The sequence below is a fragment of the Lissotriton helveticus genome, chromosome 6 (assembly GCF_964261635.1).
Source record: "Lissotriton helveticus chromosome 6, aLisHel1.1, whole genome shotgun sequence".
In the NCBI taxonomy this organism is placed as follows: domain Eukaryota; kingdom Metazoa; phylum Chordata; class Amphibia; order Caudata; family Salamandridae; genus Lissotriton; species Lissotriton helveticus.
Genome location: NC_136067.1, coordinates 2,071,548,389 through 2,071,562,349, shown reverse-complemented (window position 1 = coordinate 2,071,562,349; position 13,961 = coordinate 2,071,548,389). Strand labels below are relative to the sequence as shown.

Here is a 13,961-nt window from a genome sequence, read left to right as displayed (position 1 = left end):
CATTTCTAAAGAACCTGGGGGCATATTACCTAGAAATAGCAATATTTATCGCTAAGCAGGGTTAGCAGGAATAATTTTATCGCCGCGCTACGACGATTTTTATCGCAGAGATACCTTGCTATCATCAAGGTTTATCTCAGAAACGATAAAAATCATTTGAAATGCGTGAATATCACTGGAAATACAGCGATATTCACACATTATCGTGACAATGCTCTTAGCCATGTTATCCACCTCCCATTGGATAACATGGCTAAGAACTGCTCTGGGCAGGTACTAGATTTTTGGAGATATTCGCGCTTAGCGCGAATATTTCCAAAACTACGCCTTTGTAGGTAATAGGAGATAGCGATGTTAGCGACTGTTTTCAGTCGCTAACATCTTGGCACGCCCACTTTCCATGTCATTAGCGATAAACATCGGTGACATGCAAAGCGGGCCCCCAAATGCTCGCTATCGCCTATGAGCTGTCGCTAACTGGTGTTAGCGACAGCTTGGTAATAGGGCGATCAAATTATCGCCGCTTTAGCGGGAAAAAGTCCTGCTAAAGCGGCGATTAGGGGCCCTTGGTAATATGCCCCCTAAAGCTCCAGTCCTGTCTCTACTGGAAGCTATAGAAAGTAAATAGCTTTCATTTACATACTGCTTTGTGGTTGATGGTTACTTATTCACTAGTCATGGGCTGTCCTGATCATCATTTCAACAGTTCCTACTGCCTCATTATGTAGTCCTACAGAGGAGTTCCGGATACTGATGGAGTACTCTTTCCAGGAACAGCACATAGATCTTATCGTCAGTGTTTATTTCACATTCAAATCCCTTGAGGCAGTTCTAAAGTTACATACTGTCGTCAAACATCTATTTTGCCTCTAACCAAGGGGGGGGGAGAATGAAGAACACCAGTTTGGCTGGGAGAGCTTATAATGCTGCAGCATGTGATAGGTATCATTTTGAAACAACATTGGCCGGTGTCCAGTCTGTCTTTGCCAGCGGCAGCCTTACCGCCTTCTCATCCTGCGTGATGCTATAAATCCCAGAGACCAGCACAGAAGGGATTCAGAGACTGCTGTTGACGTCATGATGAGGAGTCTGGTTGCCATCTTGCTCTTTGCCGTCCTCCTTGGGCTCTGGGAGGCCTTTCCAGTAGAGGGCTATGCTGGAGGTGAGTACACAGGCCCTCAGCATCCGACTGCACAATTCATGTGCCAGGTAGAGGTTGTGTCTCTTTCTGGAGATTCACAGCAGAAATAACTGAATAGTCTTGTATTGTGTGAGAAACACACTACCGTGACAGTCAAGGCTGTATAAAATTGATCTGGGTTATGTGTGAGTTTTTAATCATTGTGAAGAGTTTGAGTTGGGAGAGTGTGCATATACTGCAAGTGAGTGTAAAATATATCCATTTGTCTCAGGGGCATTAAGTCCTGTGGTACTGGGGGAAGAGTATCCCAAACTAAGGTATTTGTATGTCGATTAGTTGCCAGATCTCAGGGATCCTCTTCAGATTTTGTAGTGGGGGAAGTGGAGCCACTTCTTTCCTTTATGCCATGTACATGTGTGTTACAACTTAAAGCATTGAAATGGAGGAGCAACACACAGAAGGTGACTCTGTTAGAGTCTTGTGACATTCAGGAACTGAGATCACTCATGCAGGAAATGGAATAGACTCTACTGAAACATATCAGCTGAGACTAAGAGGTTATTCATGCCTAGCTGTTCTACTCCAGGGTTTTTCATTGCATTCTGGGAGTTGTAGTCTTAGTTTTTTATAGGAATGGACAAGACTATAAGTCCCAGAGTTCAAAGGAAAAGCCTGGAGTGGAGCAGATAGTAAAATATTGACTTGGTAAAATTAGAATGTGTGTGAAAGTAAGTTATACTCCCTGTATAAGTAGGATTATCGCTTACTCCATGCCAAGAGGGTCCATGTAAACCAATCCTGTATTTACAGTTAGAAATCAGTGTTGTCAAATGTTTTTGTCCCACTGAAGTGAACCACGACTACCACTCCCAGACTGCATTATGTTGGTAAACACAGACCCAGGACTTGGATAAGTGTCTCCTGATAGTTCCATGTGCAAGGCACAGTGTCAATGTTCAGAAACTGCTGATGAACTTAAAATGAGTAGTTTATCTATAACTCCTAAAAGGCAGCGAGACACAGGGTTCGGGAGGTCAGGGCGGCAAAATGGTATCTCTCTGTTTCAAACAGGCCTGTCAAGTTTTCCAGATCTTTGCCCAAGTCGCCTACCCAGACCTGTACCAAGGGAGCACAAATACTTTCATGAGAGTGGCACTTACTGTGAGAAAATTCCTTCATGACTTGCAAGTTAACAAATGGGGCTACAAGGTGCATGTTACAACAATGCATTGCAAATGTATTTAGTCTGAAAGCCATTCGATGTTGTGGCTGTTCTGAAAAGAATGTCCTGAGAATATTCTTAATGCTTCAGGTTTTGACACATCATTTCTCCCCAGAACCACATCATGTTTCAGAAAGTCCATTAGAAATACTAGATCCAAAGCCTTTTACATGATTGAAAATTGCTGTTGTAATGGGTTGTATGCTGTTACAATGCATACTTTTACAACGGATGCCTGTACAACGCATTTTTTACAACACAACATCCTTTACAATGCATGCCATTACAACGAATTGTCTAAAAACTACCTTTACAACGCATTCCATTACAACACATACTACGTTTACCACGCATACCATTACAACGCATTACATTACATTACATTGCAGGGGGTGCAACAGTAGGGTAAGTGTTGAATAGTGTAGGGGTAAAAATTACTATTCTAACTCCAGGGGGTGCAATAGTAGGGTAAGGTTTGGATAGTGTAAGAGTACTATGCGTTGTAATGGTATGCGTTGTAATGGTATGCGTTATAATGACTGCATTGTAATGACATGCGTTGTAATTGTATGCGTTGTAGTGGTTGCGTTGTAATGGCATGCAATGTAAGGAATGTTGCGTTGTAATGGTAGTGCGTTGTAAAAGTTGCGTTGTAAAGTTTGTTTCCCATTGTAATGCTATGTAATGTCTTGTTTGCCTTATGTTGCAGGTTAGAAAGAGCCTCATAAAATGTGACCTGCCATTGCTAGCTATAATGATGGAACATGATATTGTGAACACAGTGATAGCCAACTGTTTCACACCTGTGCTGTGCTGCCTGCAAGGTGCTCTGTCTAACATGCCCTGATGGGAGTTTTGCAGGTGAAACAAATTGCCCCATCAGAATACGAGGCAGCCAGAGATTGGCCACCGTTCATTCAGTCAGTTCTAATAGGCATGTAAAAACACATCACATGTTTAGTCTCTGAGGTCGACCGTGTAGTTACAGTTGCCCATTCACTGTCTCCTCTGACACACTTCTAGGTGTGGAGGAAAGGTGCTACAGTATCTAGCTTTGATCACATCTGCAGTTTGATACCAATGCAGGAACCAACACTGACATGAGTTGTTAGCACACTGAAGAAGACTTGTCTGCCTTTCTGAGGCAACACACACAGAGCATATTGTGAGAGTGTTTCTACTGTCCTGTGCAGGCTGAAAATCACAGAATTTAAAGGGAAGCATCTTCTGCAGATGCTGAGCTAGGAAGGGGTAAAAAGAAGGGATCTGTGAAGGTGAAAGCAAAGGTGTCATATTTTGCAAGTGGTGGTGTCAGGAAATTGAACTGAAATGAAGGTTGATCCAATTCAGTATTATGTCATTCTAATACATATGATTATTTAAGTGATTTAAACCCTGTTGTGACCAACAATAAACTAGTCTATGAAGGAAGCAGGAACTAATTTTGATCAGTGCTTAATTTGTAAAATATTAAGTGCAGGTGCTCACATTTTGGGGAGGAGGCGACACCCATTTCCACCTCTGGCTCATCCACTTACTCTATTGTCTCCTCAACGCAACCTCTCACAAGCATTTCTACATGCAGCTCTTGGTGACAGGTAGACGTAGTAGCTCAATATTCTATATTAGTGTTTTAACTTATAGACTGCAAATAATAAAAGGATCTCCCCCACAAAAACAGTATCCCACTGAACTATTTATGTTACACGCGCATTGTGATCTGCATGGTGCACATGCTTTGAAGCATAAACCCTCTGCGCTACCTCATGAGTCAAAAGTAAACTTCCTCTAGACAAAGCGCGATTCTCTGTCCATCAGCTCCATTAATCACCAGTTATATTATTTATATTTTTGCCCGAAAATTTCTGGAGGCAAGGAACACTGTAGCAGGTGCTTTTAACTCCATCATATATTTGAGAAAATGGCGCCCCCGCCCCTTGCCCCCAAAGTCAATGCCCAGTGCTGTAGCACTGGTCACTCTACCATAGAGCTGGCCCTGTGCAGGCATGTGTAAGGTGCCTGCTGCAAATATTCACTGAGCCAGGTGCACACCGTGCGGAGAAAAAGAGAGGAATCCCGAACCTGCCACCGTCCTCTGGCTCATCGCAGATGAAAATTGCAGATTCAAGATATTTTCATAAGATACAGGGATACAGTAACATAAGGAAGGGGAACGGAACATCCAAACTCTCTCTTAGGTTACTACCGCCTTCTGTGGTGCAATTTGACAGTCTTGCGGCTCCTTCACACAAAATGGAATATCACATCAGGGAATGAAACAGCTTCCTAAGAATTGTCCAAGGGTGCCTCACTGCCTCTAATTAAATTCCAGCTAGTAGTGAGGTAGTGGTACATATAATTGTGGGCACTGCCTTACAATGCAGTGCCATTTCTTGTTGCATAATTTAATTAACGCTGTGCGGCATAAATTGGCTGTACGGCAGCCTACAAGATGCTCTTTGGCACACAATGTCACACTTTTTGGACAGGGTTAAAACCTCAAAGGACTGTGTTGCTTCAAGCAGCTTGGTGTCAAATCTGTGTGCACCACTGTCCCGCCGCAGCAATGCCCCCACCCCCCAACCACCCCCGGCTTCACATGACGCTGTTGAATGCGGATTCCTTTCCCTTCTGCTCCTCTGGCCCTGGTCCCACGAAGTGCCCACTGGGCGTGTGGGGGAGGGAGTTAGTGTGTCTTCTTCGCCATGCTTGCCCCAGGAAGGACAGATTGCTACAGATAGGCCCAGTCGCCTCCCATGACAAGGGTTGTTTTCACAGGTGCCCCACAAGGCAGCTCCCGCCCCTCATTAACCCATCTCCTTCAAGCTGTGGAAGCCAGCAGCCCTCGCCAGCAGTGCCATATATACAGATGAATATCCTGCTTCATTCTTGAACCTGGCTGCCACTGCACCTGTTGCACTAATGAGCAGTAGCGTGGCCAGTGTGCCATGGACCCTTGTGCGAGGATGGAAATGGGGCCCTGGCTGCCTTTTGAATGATACAATGCAGCAATAAACATGGCCCAGGTAGGCCCTTCAGGCCTCTGTCCTAGTGCCACTGCACTTGTTGCCCCTGCTAAATAGAGTTACGTCTCTGCTCTCCGGACTCTCTGTTCTCAGGTGGGGGTGAACAGAGCCCAACATCAGAAATAGGGATGACCTGGCGGCTGATTGAGGACAGAGGTGGCCCATGACAAGGCCCGGACGGCTATGTGCGAACCTAGTTACCGAGTGGCTATGTGAGACCAGAGTCCGGACTGCAGTCACTGGCATGGGGTGACGCCTCCGCTGGAATGGAGGTCGAAGCCCAGCCTCTAAGCCGGGAGGTTATGAAAGGGCAGAGCCTTGACCTCAAACAACTGCCAGGTGTCTACCACAGCCCGGGCATTAGACGCCTGGCTGTGCGATTATGAAGGAAAAGAGCCCAGGCTCCCTGACAGGGGGCCTGGCGCCTATGAGAGAATAAAGACTGAACTCCTCTAGGCCAGGCGGTTATGCAAAGTGCACGCACACTGTCACTTCTTTTTTCTCACACAAATGAGAATGTCCCCCATTTGTGTGGAAAATTGCCCAAACGATGCAGTTCTAAGATGAGAGATGATCCGCATGCGAAGTGCAAAGCAATATCTGTGAAATTCGGTTTTGCTTTCTTTTTTCCAACCCGGATTGCAGTTTCTCAATATGGCAGATAACATTCACGGTGGGGCCACGCTTCTTTATTCCCTTCAGCATGCCAGAGCTCCGATCAAGGGAGAGGTAGACATTAATGGCATATGACGGGCTCTTTGGGAATCACACTACTCAAAACACAACATTTTAACGAGCTTTATACAGTGAGCATGACCACGTAGTCACCGTGTGATCTCACAGAAAATACTTATGGTACATTTTACGCTCCATTACTTTACACTATTAGCAGTGTGTTCCAAAATCAATACTTACTGGCATAACATTGGTTGCCTTTAATTAATCCGAAGAGTGAGGCCTGCTGCAGCTTCAAGAGTTCCCAGTCTGTACCACTTCTTGCTTTGATCAACTGAGCTGCAGCTACGCACGCAGTATGCTGGGGGGGAGGGTAAACACAGTCTGTATTGGTCCAAGTCAGGACAACTGACTTGACGATTCAGCGCCAACGAGGGACGGGCTAATTTTGTTTTGCAAGCGTGAGTGGTCATTTGTAACGCACTAGCGTTGCACTAGTATGTTTGCGGGACCTGTCACCAGGCTGTTACGCTGCCTGAGGCACAGCCCCACGCAGTTTCTGGTGATGTGTCTGTGCCTCATGACTGTTATATGCTGCTTGCGTGCGCCCCAGCACGCGAGCTTCTGGAATTCAGAATGTTCCGCTCAGCTCCGGTCAGTTGGAGCTGGACTGCCGGTGTGGGCAGTTGGTGGTTGTCAAGCTGTTCTTCTTCTTTGGAAATAAATCCTATTTGAAGACTACGCTGTGTGTGGACCCTTTCATCATTTTATAATAATGACAAAAAGGCAGCCTTGAATATTTAAAAGTTCACGCACAGGTGAGCAATATTAGGGTGTTTATTGTCACGATTATGAAGGTCTAATAGGCAGGTATTCCATAGACCCAGCCTTAAGTAATAAGTGCCGGTGCTAAGCATCGGAAAGCTCCGGCACAAATTAAGCACTGATTTTGATACATTTAAACCGCATTCTCTGAGGAGTGCGACGGGGAGTTGGGATTTGGAAGAGATTCTAAAAGCGGGTGTTTGGTCAAATTCAGGAAAATTTGCAAAGCATCATTTCTGGCCAATAAGCATGTGTCAAATGTGGTGTTGAAGGGCTTTCAACTTGCATAATGGTAGCCTCCTGTCTTGAAATGACATGCTGATTCTCCAAATGTAATGCAAAGAAAATCAAGATTTCATTAAAGACACAGAGGCTAAGATTATCCTGCCCTCCTCGACCCAGTATGTTTTAAAAAAAGAAAAAGATAAGATGGAAAGGAGGAGCAACAGAAATAACAGGGAGTACATATCAGGTTTGGAGTAAGGAAATAACAGGGAGAATCAAAATGAACAAAAATCAATGTGTGCAAAATTAGGAAGAGCAGATTGTGGTATGAAAATCCAGCAACATGAAAGAATGTTACTGAGGCTAAAATTTAGAATACACTGGCTACATTGTTTCAGAGTTTGAAGAAAATTAAATATTACTTCAACTGGAATATCCAAACCAAAACGTTTCAAAGGTATTTGCATTTGATACCATGTCAATTGGGTACAAAGGGCCTCATTTATGAGGCCGTGCGTCACTTTTACGCCGCTGGTGCGTCACTTTTTGTGACGCACCAGTGGCGTACAAAATGCACCTTGTTGCGCCATATTTACAAAGTGACGCATCTAGGTAGATGCGTCACTTTGTAAACCCCATGCGCCACATTATACCTGCGCCAGGTATAATGTATGCAAGGGGGGCGTATTGACGCAAGAAAGGGTCGTAGAAGTGACGCAGTGAAATCTATAAGATTTCACTGCGCCACTTCTAGGACACAAATGCGTCAATTTCTTACGCCTGCCTCACTGCAGGCGTAAGACTGACGCAGGCCCTTTCACATGGGGCTTGTCCCATGTGAGAGGACACATTGCTGGAGTTGCGTCACTTTTGTGACACACTCCAGCAATGCGCCACTTTTGCGCCATACAGATACGTCAGAAATACTGACGTATCTGTAACTCCTTGCGCCATGATGCGTCATACTGTAAATATGACGCATCATTGGTGGGGCACGGAGGGCGCAGTGAAAAGTGACGCATCGCTGTTTTCACGCAGCGATGCGTCACTTTTCATAAATGAGGCCCAAAGTCTCTACAAACAGACCTAGCCATACCTGGGGGAATCTGTTGCAATTAGGGAAATTAACTACGTGTTCCCTATACCCCTGTCCTGAGAGTAGCTTCTTTTGGAACTTGCAATGTGCATGATGAAGGAGGTGATACGTAAATTGCTCTAAAAAAACAAATGCCCAACATCCTGATAAGATGGCTATCACCATTATAAAACAGAATAACATTGGAGTACAGTCTTGTCCCCCCATTTCAAAGAATGTTTCTAGATGGACTAATTCCAAGCACATGGAAAGGACGTACATTGCCACCTCTGTATAACAAGCATTGGAAAAATAAACAGCTTGTCCAATGATTAATTGGTTATTGTTGCAAGCATATGCCACAAAAAAGATATACTACCTAATTGTGATGGCCATATTTATTCTGGAAATAATCAGTCTAAATCAAAAAAGTAAATAAATAATAATAAAGGGTGTCATTATGATTCGGGCAGAATCACTTCCGCCCAACATGAGACTAACTGACACCCTCTTGATGGTCCTAACCACCTCATTAGGACACGACCGAACATTGTTCTGTGGCATTCCTATTTTTCACTATGGGAGCATGCATTCTGGCCATAATGCATGCTCCCAGTGTGAAATGGGAGGTGCAGTTCATCCCTGCACCCCATGGCAGCCACCACAATGTGCCCGCCACCAGGTGCAGGGAACAACAGCCTCTAACCAGAGACCGTGCACCCAAGGGGGCTCTGCTGGGGGCCCCCAAAGTCGAGTTCCGGCATGGAAAGGATGCCAAAACCCGACATAGTAAACTCAATGGCGGAAACGCCGCCTTTGGAATTTCAGGCCAGATTGCAACTAGCCGACGGCCTCTCTGAGCCTGTTAGAAGCCAGCAAGAATGTCCAACAGGTTTAATTTATGACCGCCTCCATCATAATGAGGCAGTCGTATTGTAAACTGATGGGCCCATCATGATGTGGCCGTAAAAGGCTCCGACCTGTGGTTGGAGCTTTTACGACCGCATCATAATTGGCCCCTAAGTGTCTGTAATGTTATTAGCACAGTATTTGTGCGTCTAGCAGGCTGGTGTACTCTGCGCAAGTATTGAAACTGTTTTTACTTCTAATATCCTGAGAATGTATTATAATATAAGAAGGATGATAAAACAATTAAAACCAGCTGTGGCACTGAAGTGCCCTTCTTTTTAGTTAGATGTGCACAAGTGGTCAGACAAAATGGCATGACTCAAAGTTCAAGAGCTACACTGGCTGATGAGGGTTTTCCTATTTGATCTTGTATACCGATGCTTCCGCGCGAGTGCGTTATGGAATAAAGGGAGAGCTTACTGCGTCATTCAAGGTAGAGCGAGGAGTCAGGCAGGGGTGCGTCCTAGCCCCCTTCCTCTTCTCCCTGTACACAAACGGATTAGAAGAGAAAATGCTGAGAGGGGGGCAGGACCTCCCAAGACTAAAACAACGCATGATCCCGGCACTGCTCTACGCGGATGACGCGGTCATCCTGGCACGCACCCCCATAGAACTTCAGAAATCCCTAAATAAATATGCTGATTTCATGGGCGCACTAGACCTGCACATAAATGTGAAAAAAAGTTTGTAATGGTGGCTGGTGGAGGAAGAAAACGAATAAAGAACATTACTCTAAATAACCAAAACATTGAGAGAACCCCACAGTATCCTTATTTGGGCATAATGATCGACGAGAAACTAAATTGGAAAGCAGCTATCGAGTCGAGGAGACTCCTTTTTAAGAGAGCCAATACTGCCCTGATTAGTTTCTCACAAAGGCTTGGAAGGAGATCACCAGTGGAGATGCTACAAATCTATTCTGCAAAATGCCTGGCCATTGCCCTATATGGGGCCGGCGTCTGGGGGCATGTTGACGCTGGATCTCTTCAAATAGCTGAGAACTCTTTTATAAGATTTCTTTTATCGGCTCCATAGTGCTCATCTACATACGCATGCCACATGGAATTGGGAATTCCCTACATAGAGGACCTAATAAAAGTCCAGCCACTGCTACTCTGGAGGCGCATATGGTTATCCGATAAGAACATGCTGACCAAGGCAATTCTAGAGGATTCAATGGCCCTGGATAATGCGCACAGGATAGCCTGGCTTACCTATGTCAAACGATTCTTTACAGATATGGGTCTAGAAAGACTTTATTCCAGACCACAGTCTCTGACAGAGATAAGCAAGAAAGAGCTGAAACAGAGAGCAATGAGTCACCTAGAGTCACTCAGAATTATCCTGCTTGCAAATAAACAATCTGTACAACACGCAAACATGGTACAGCTAACGCCACAAATTCAGCCTTATCTTGCATTGGAAATTAACTCATACGAAAGGATGCTTTTGACCAGGTTTAGGCTCAACCTGTTTCACAGACTAGTAGCTTTCCCGCAAACGAACACTTGGGAATCAAAATTGACTCTATGCCCCTGTGATGTGACCTCTGCACAAACATGTATGCACACGATACTGTTCTGCAAATACCATCTCCCTCACAGGAAAATCTGGCTATTTCCATTACTAAAAGCCTGGGGTTTCAGACAATGTCGTCCGGCCATGATTTCCTTACAGATGCTAGACTCTGAGCGCACCTGTTATCATATATTGAATTTTTTAAAATGTATCATCAGGCACCGAAGGAATCTTTAAAAATCTTTTTTTTGTGATCTATTTTTATGCTGTAAATTTTATACTGTTGCTTTTATGGTTTTATAATGACAAAAACCGAATAAAGAAATTTATATATTTGATCTTGTTCTTATTATTATTATTTTATGGGTGGAAGTAAAATGTAAATTGCCGCTTGTTGGACCTGCGATGGGCAAGCCCAGCACAAAGGGGGCAGCTTGGCTCAAGTGACAAGGCAAGTGAAGGCTGTAGTGTTAAGCCGGCTCTGACCCAATAATAACTCCTTGTACATCCACACCAAAAAGAAGGACACCACACCACTGCTGTAGAAAAATACGATTCCTTTATATAAAAGTTCTTTGTTGTAAATAGGGTTGACTGGGAAAGCACATATACATTTCTTGTGGTCATACAGTTCTGGTAATAAATAGCATTAATAAATAGAATAACTTCAGGAATGAGTATCAGAATAAATATCAGAATAAATATCAGAATAAATATCAGAATAAATATCAGAATAAATATCAGAATAAATATTGGTTCATTTAAATAAACAACCACATGTTTCTTCTGGTATCGCTGCCACCAATTAAATACTTTCGAATCATTACATCTGCAATATGTTTCAAATGGGAAAGATAACTCTTACAGTTTATGCTGTTTTCAATGACCAGGTATACGGCTTCTCTGAGCACAAAATAAGGTTTGGGACTCTTTAATAATCACTCAAGGCGTATGCGCGTATATCTAGAAGGCAAGGAAACACAGTAAATACATCATTTGCACTCGGCGGTCACCGGGATAGGATCTTTGCTTTGCCCGTGAAGTCTATGCGCGCCTACGGGCTTTAGCACCACTTCAGCACAGGCGGCACCAGTTCAAAGTCATTAGACTGACGAACGGGCTGCCGGAGAGGTCACACAACCTTCGCGCACAGTCAAATAAATGCCGGTTCACAGTTCCTTCACAACGCTGCATTCACTATGAGGAAACGAGCCCACCTCACATCGGCTGCAATCAAAATACGATTCAGTTCGGCACAGCACTTCTCTCGTTAGCGACGGGGCTCCACGGACCTCCCTCCAACTGCCGCATACAGGGTGGTTCCCGCCCACAGCTACAGCTCCCGGGTCACTGGGGAGTGGCAGAGACGCTAGTCCCGCCCAACGAAGGCCGGCCTTTCCCCGCCTCGGCGCACCACCTCACCTTCAATCTGCACAGGAAGCGCTCTACGCTGGTGGGGCTCGGAGATGTCCGAGCTCCCCTCTAGAGGCACCTGTCGCGAAAGGGGCACAGCTGACGATCGCGGTCGCGGCAAACTTGCTCTCGCCTCCCGACTCGATAAATCGATCACAGTTCACCACCGGGGGCGGGGAGGCACACGAATCTGGCCACAGTCTTTAGGGGGCAATGAGGTACTCGCTGGGCAGGCGCTGTAGGCACTAGATCACTTCTCACGTAGCTGACTGGAACGCCAGTCAGACACAACGCCAGCAACCCTTTGCTGCTCTACTGCCTGCGCTACCAGCCACCTCAGGGGTCAACAGGGCAGGTGTCAATCTGGTGTCAAGTCTGGAATCTCTTAATCTCCTTCTCTAGTCTGAACAATCTTCATCTTCTTCTAAAATGGCCGCCAGGGACTGGGCCTTATATAGCCAGTGCCCTGGGGTACTGGCACGAGCCAGAAGGTTCTAGAACCCTCTTTGGCTGTGACAATGACAAGGCACTCTTGAGGGGTATTTAGGACACTCACAGCCACCGTACTGGGGTTCTAGAGCAGCCATTTTGTGTACCTGAGGAAAATAAAGGAATTCCTGTCAGAAATGCGCGCCAAACAAAGGGCGCCAAAACCTCAAAAGGCCAGGGTTCAGGAAGGCTCCAATGGGAGTCACTTCACATGAGGAAAAAGGGTGTCCACCATTTTAGGTTCATTTATACAGGTTGACAACCCCAGTTTGTAATGCCACAGGTTTGGGCCAGGCGCCTTGTAAATAGGTGCCACAAACCTTGTGAGCAACTGGGCATCAAGGAACATCTAACCCCATGAGACAACACATAAAAAGTCCTGATAGACAAATAAAAAGCGACAAATTTTGGGAGGTACAGGGGAACAAAAGAAATGATAGTGGTGAGGGGACTCTCAGAAGCAGACGGGTCTAACACCGCTGCAAAGATTAATGGATGAAAATGGCTGACCCACCACCCTTCTTTTTTATGTATATATGAATATCTTTTGATTCAGGAATTTTTTATTACATCAGCCGATGGGAAATCTAAAGCTTTCTCTGGCTCAGAGCCTACAAAAACACATGCACTAATTGTCCAAACTGGAGAGGCTACATATCTAAGCATCTGATAGCAGAATCCAGTTACAGATCCCAGTCATATTTCATAGCTTGTGCTTTAAATAACAGAAAGGGGAGCTGGTAGGGTCAGCCTACAGTGATTGTTTTTTTATATAAATGCAATACCAAATGCACCCATAGGAAATGCACCTTTTTCTGAATGGTCACCCCAGATTCTGCTTTGCTAAGTGCCAGATTACCAAATAGGCTAAGCAGGCCCTTGCCTGTGATCCCCACTAGTTTTAGGGACCCCGCAACAATAGAACACAATAATATTGATTTGATCTTGAAAGAAAATTATAATCAAGCTTTATTAAACATTATATCCAAAGGATAGAAAAAACGGAATCAAATCAAGGAAACAAACACGTTACATTAAATACTCTATAGAGAAATAACTGTATTAATGTAATTTACTCATTAGCAATTTAAAGTAGATCAACCAGACACATAAGATTCACAAAGCATTTGGGGGCATATTTACTAGGAAGTGGCGGAGCATGGAGTTTGCCACCGTGGCTTACCGCCGTTTTGTGACACATCCAAAACGCAGGGTTGCACCATATTTACAAGGATACGGTGCAGCCCAGTGTTCCCCCCTGTGCTGGTGCTAATTTTAGCTGCCTAGCGCTAACGCAGACACCCTTGCACCATAATGCAAGGGCGCCTGCGTTGTAGGGGAATATTTTTATGTGCAGGAAGATGTCCCTTCCTGCACATAAACAATCTGAAATGGCATTTTGAATCTTCTATGTGTGCTGCTTAATGCAGCACACATAGGTGT

General features: G+C 44.9%; 1 long non-coding RNA gene across 1 annotated transcript in view; it reads left to right on the top strand.

The window, feature by feature from the left end:
• Positions 1-1,040: 1,040 nt before the first annotated feature.
• The window catches only part of LOC144762032 (uncharacterized), a 76,209-nt gene continuing 63,288 nt past the window's right edge, over positions 1,041-13,961 (top strand). Inside the window, exon 1 of the long non-coding RNA XR_013596011.1 lies at positions 1,041-1,162. This is a non-coding gene — a long non-coding RNA (uncharacterized LOC144762032). The remainder of the gene's footprint in view (positions 1,163-13,961) is intronic.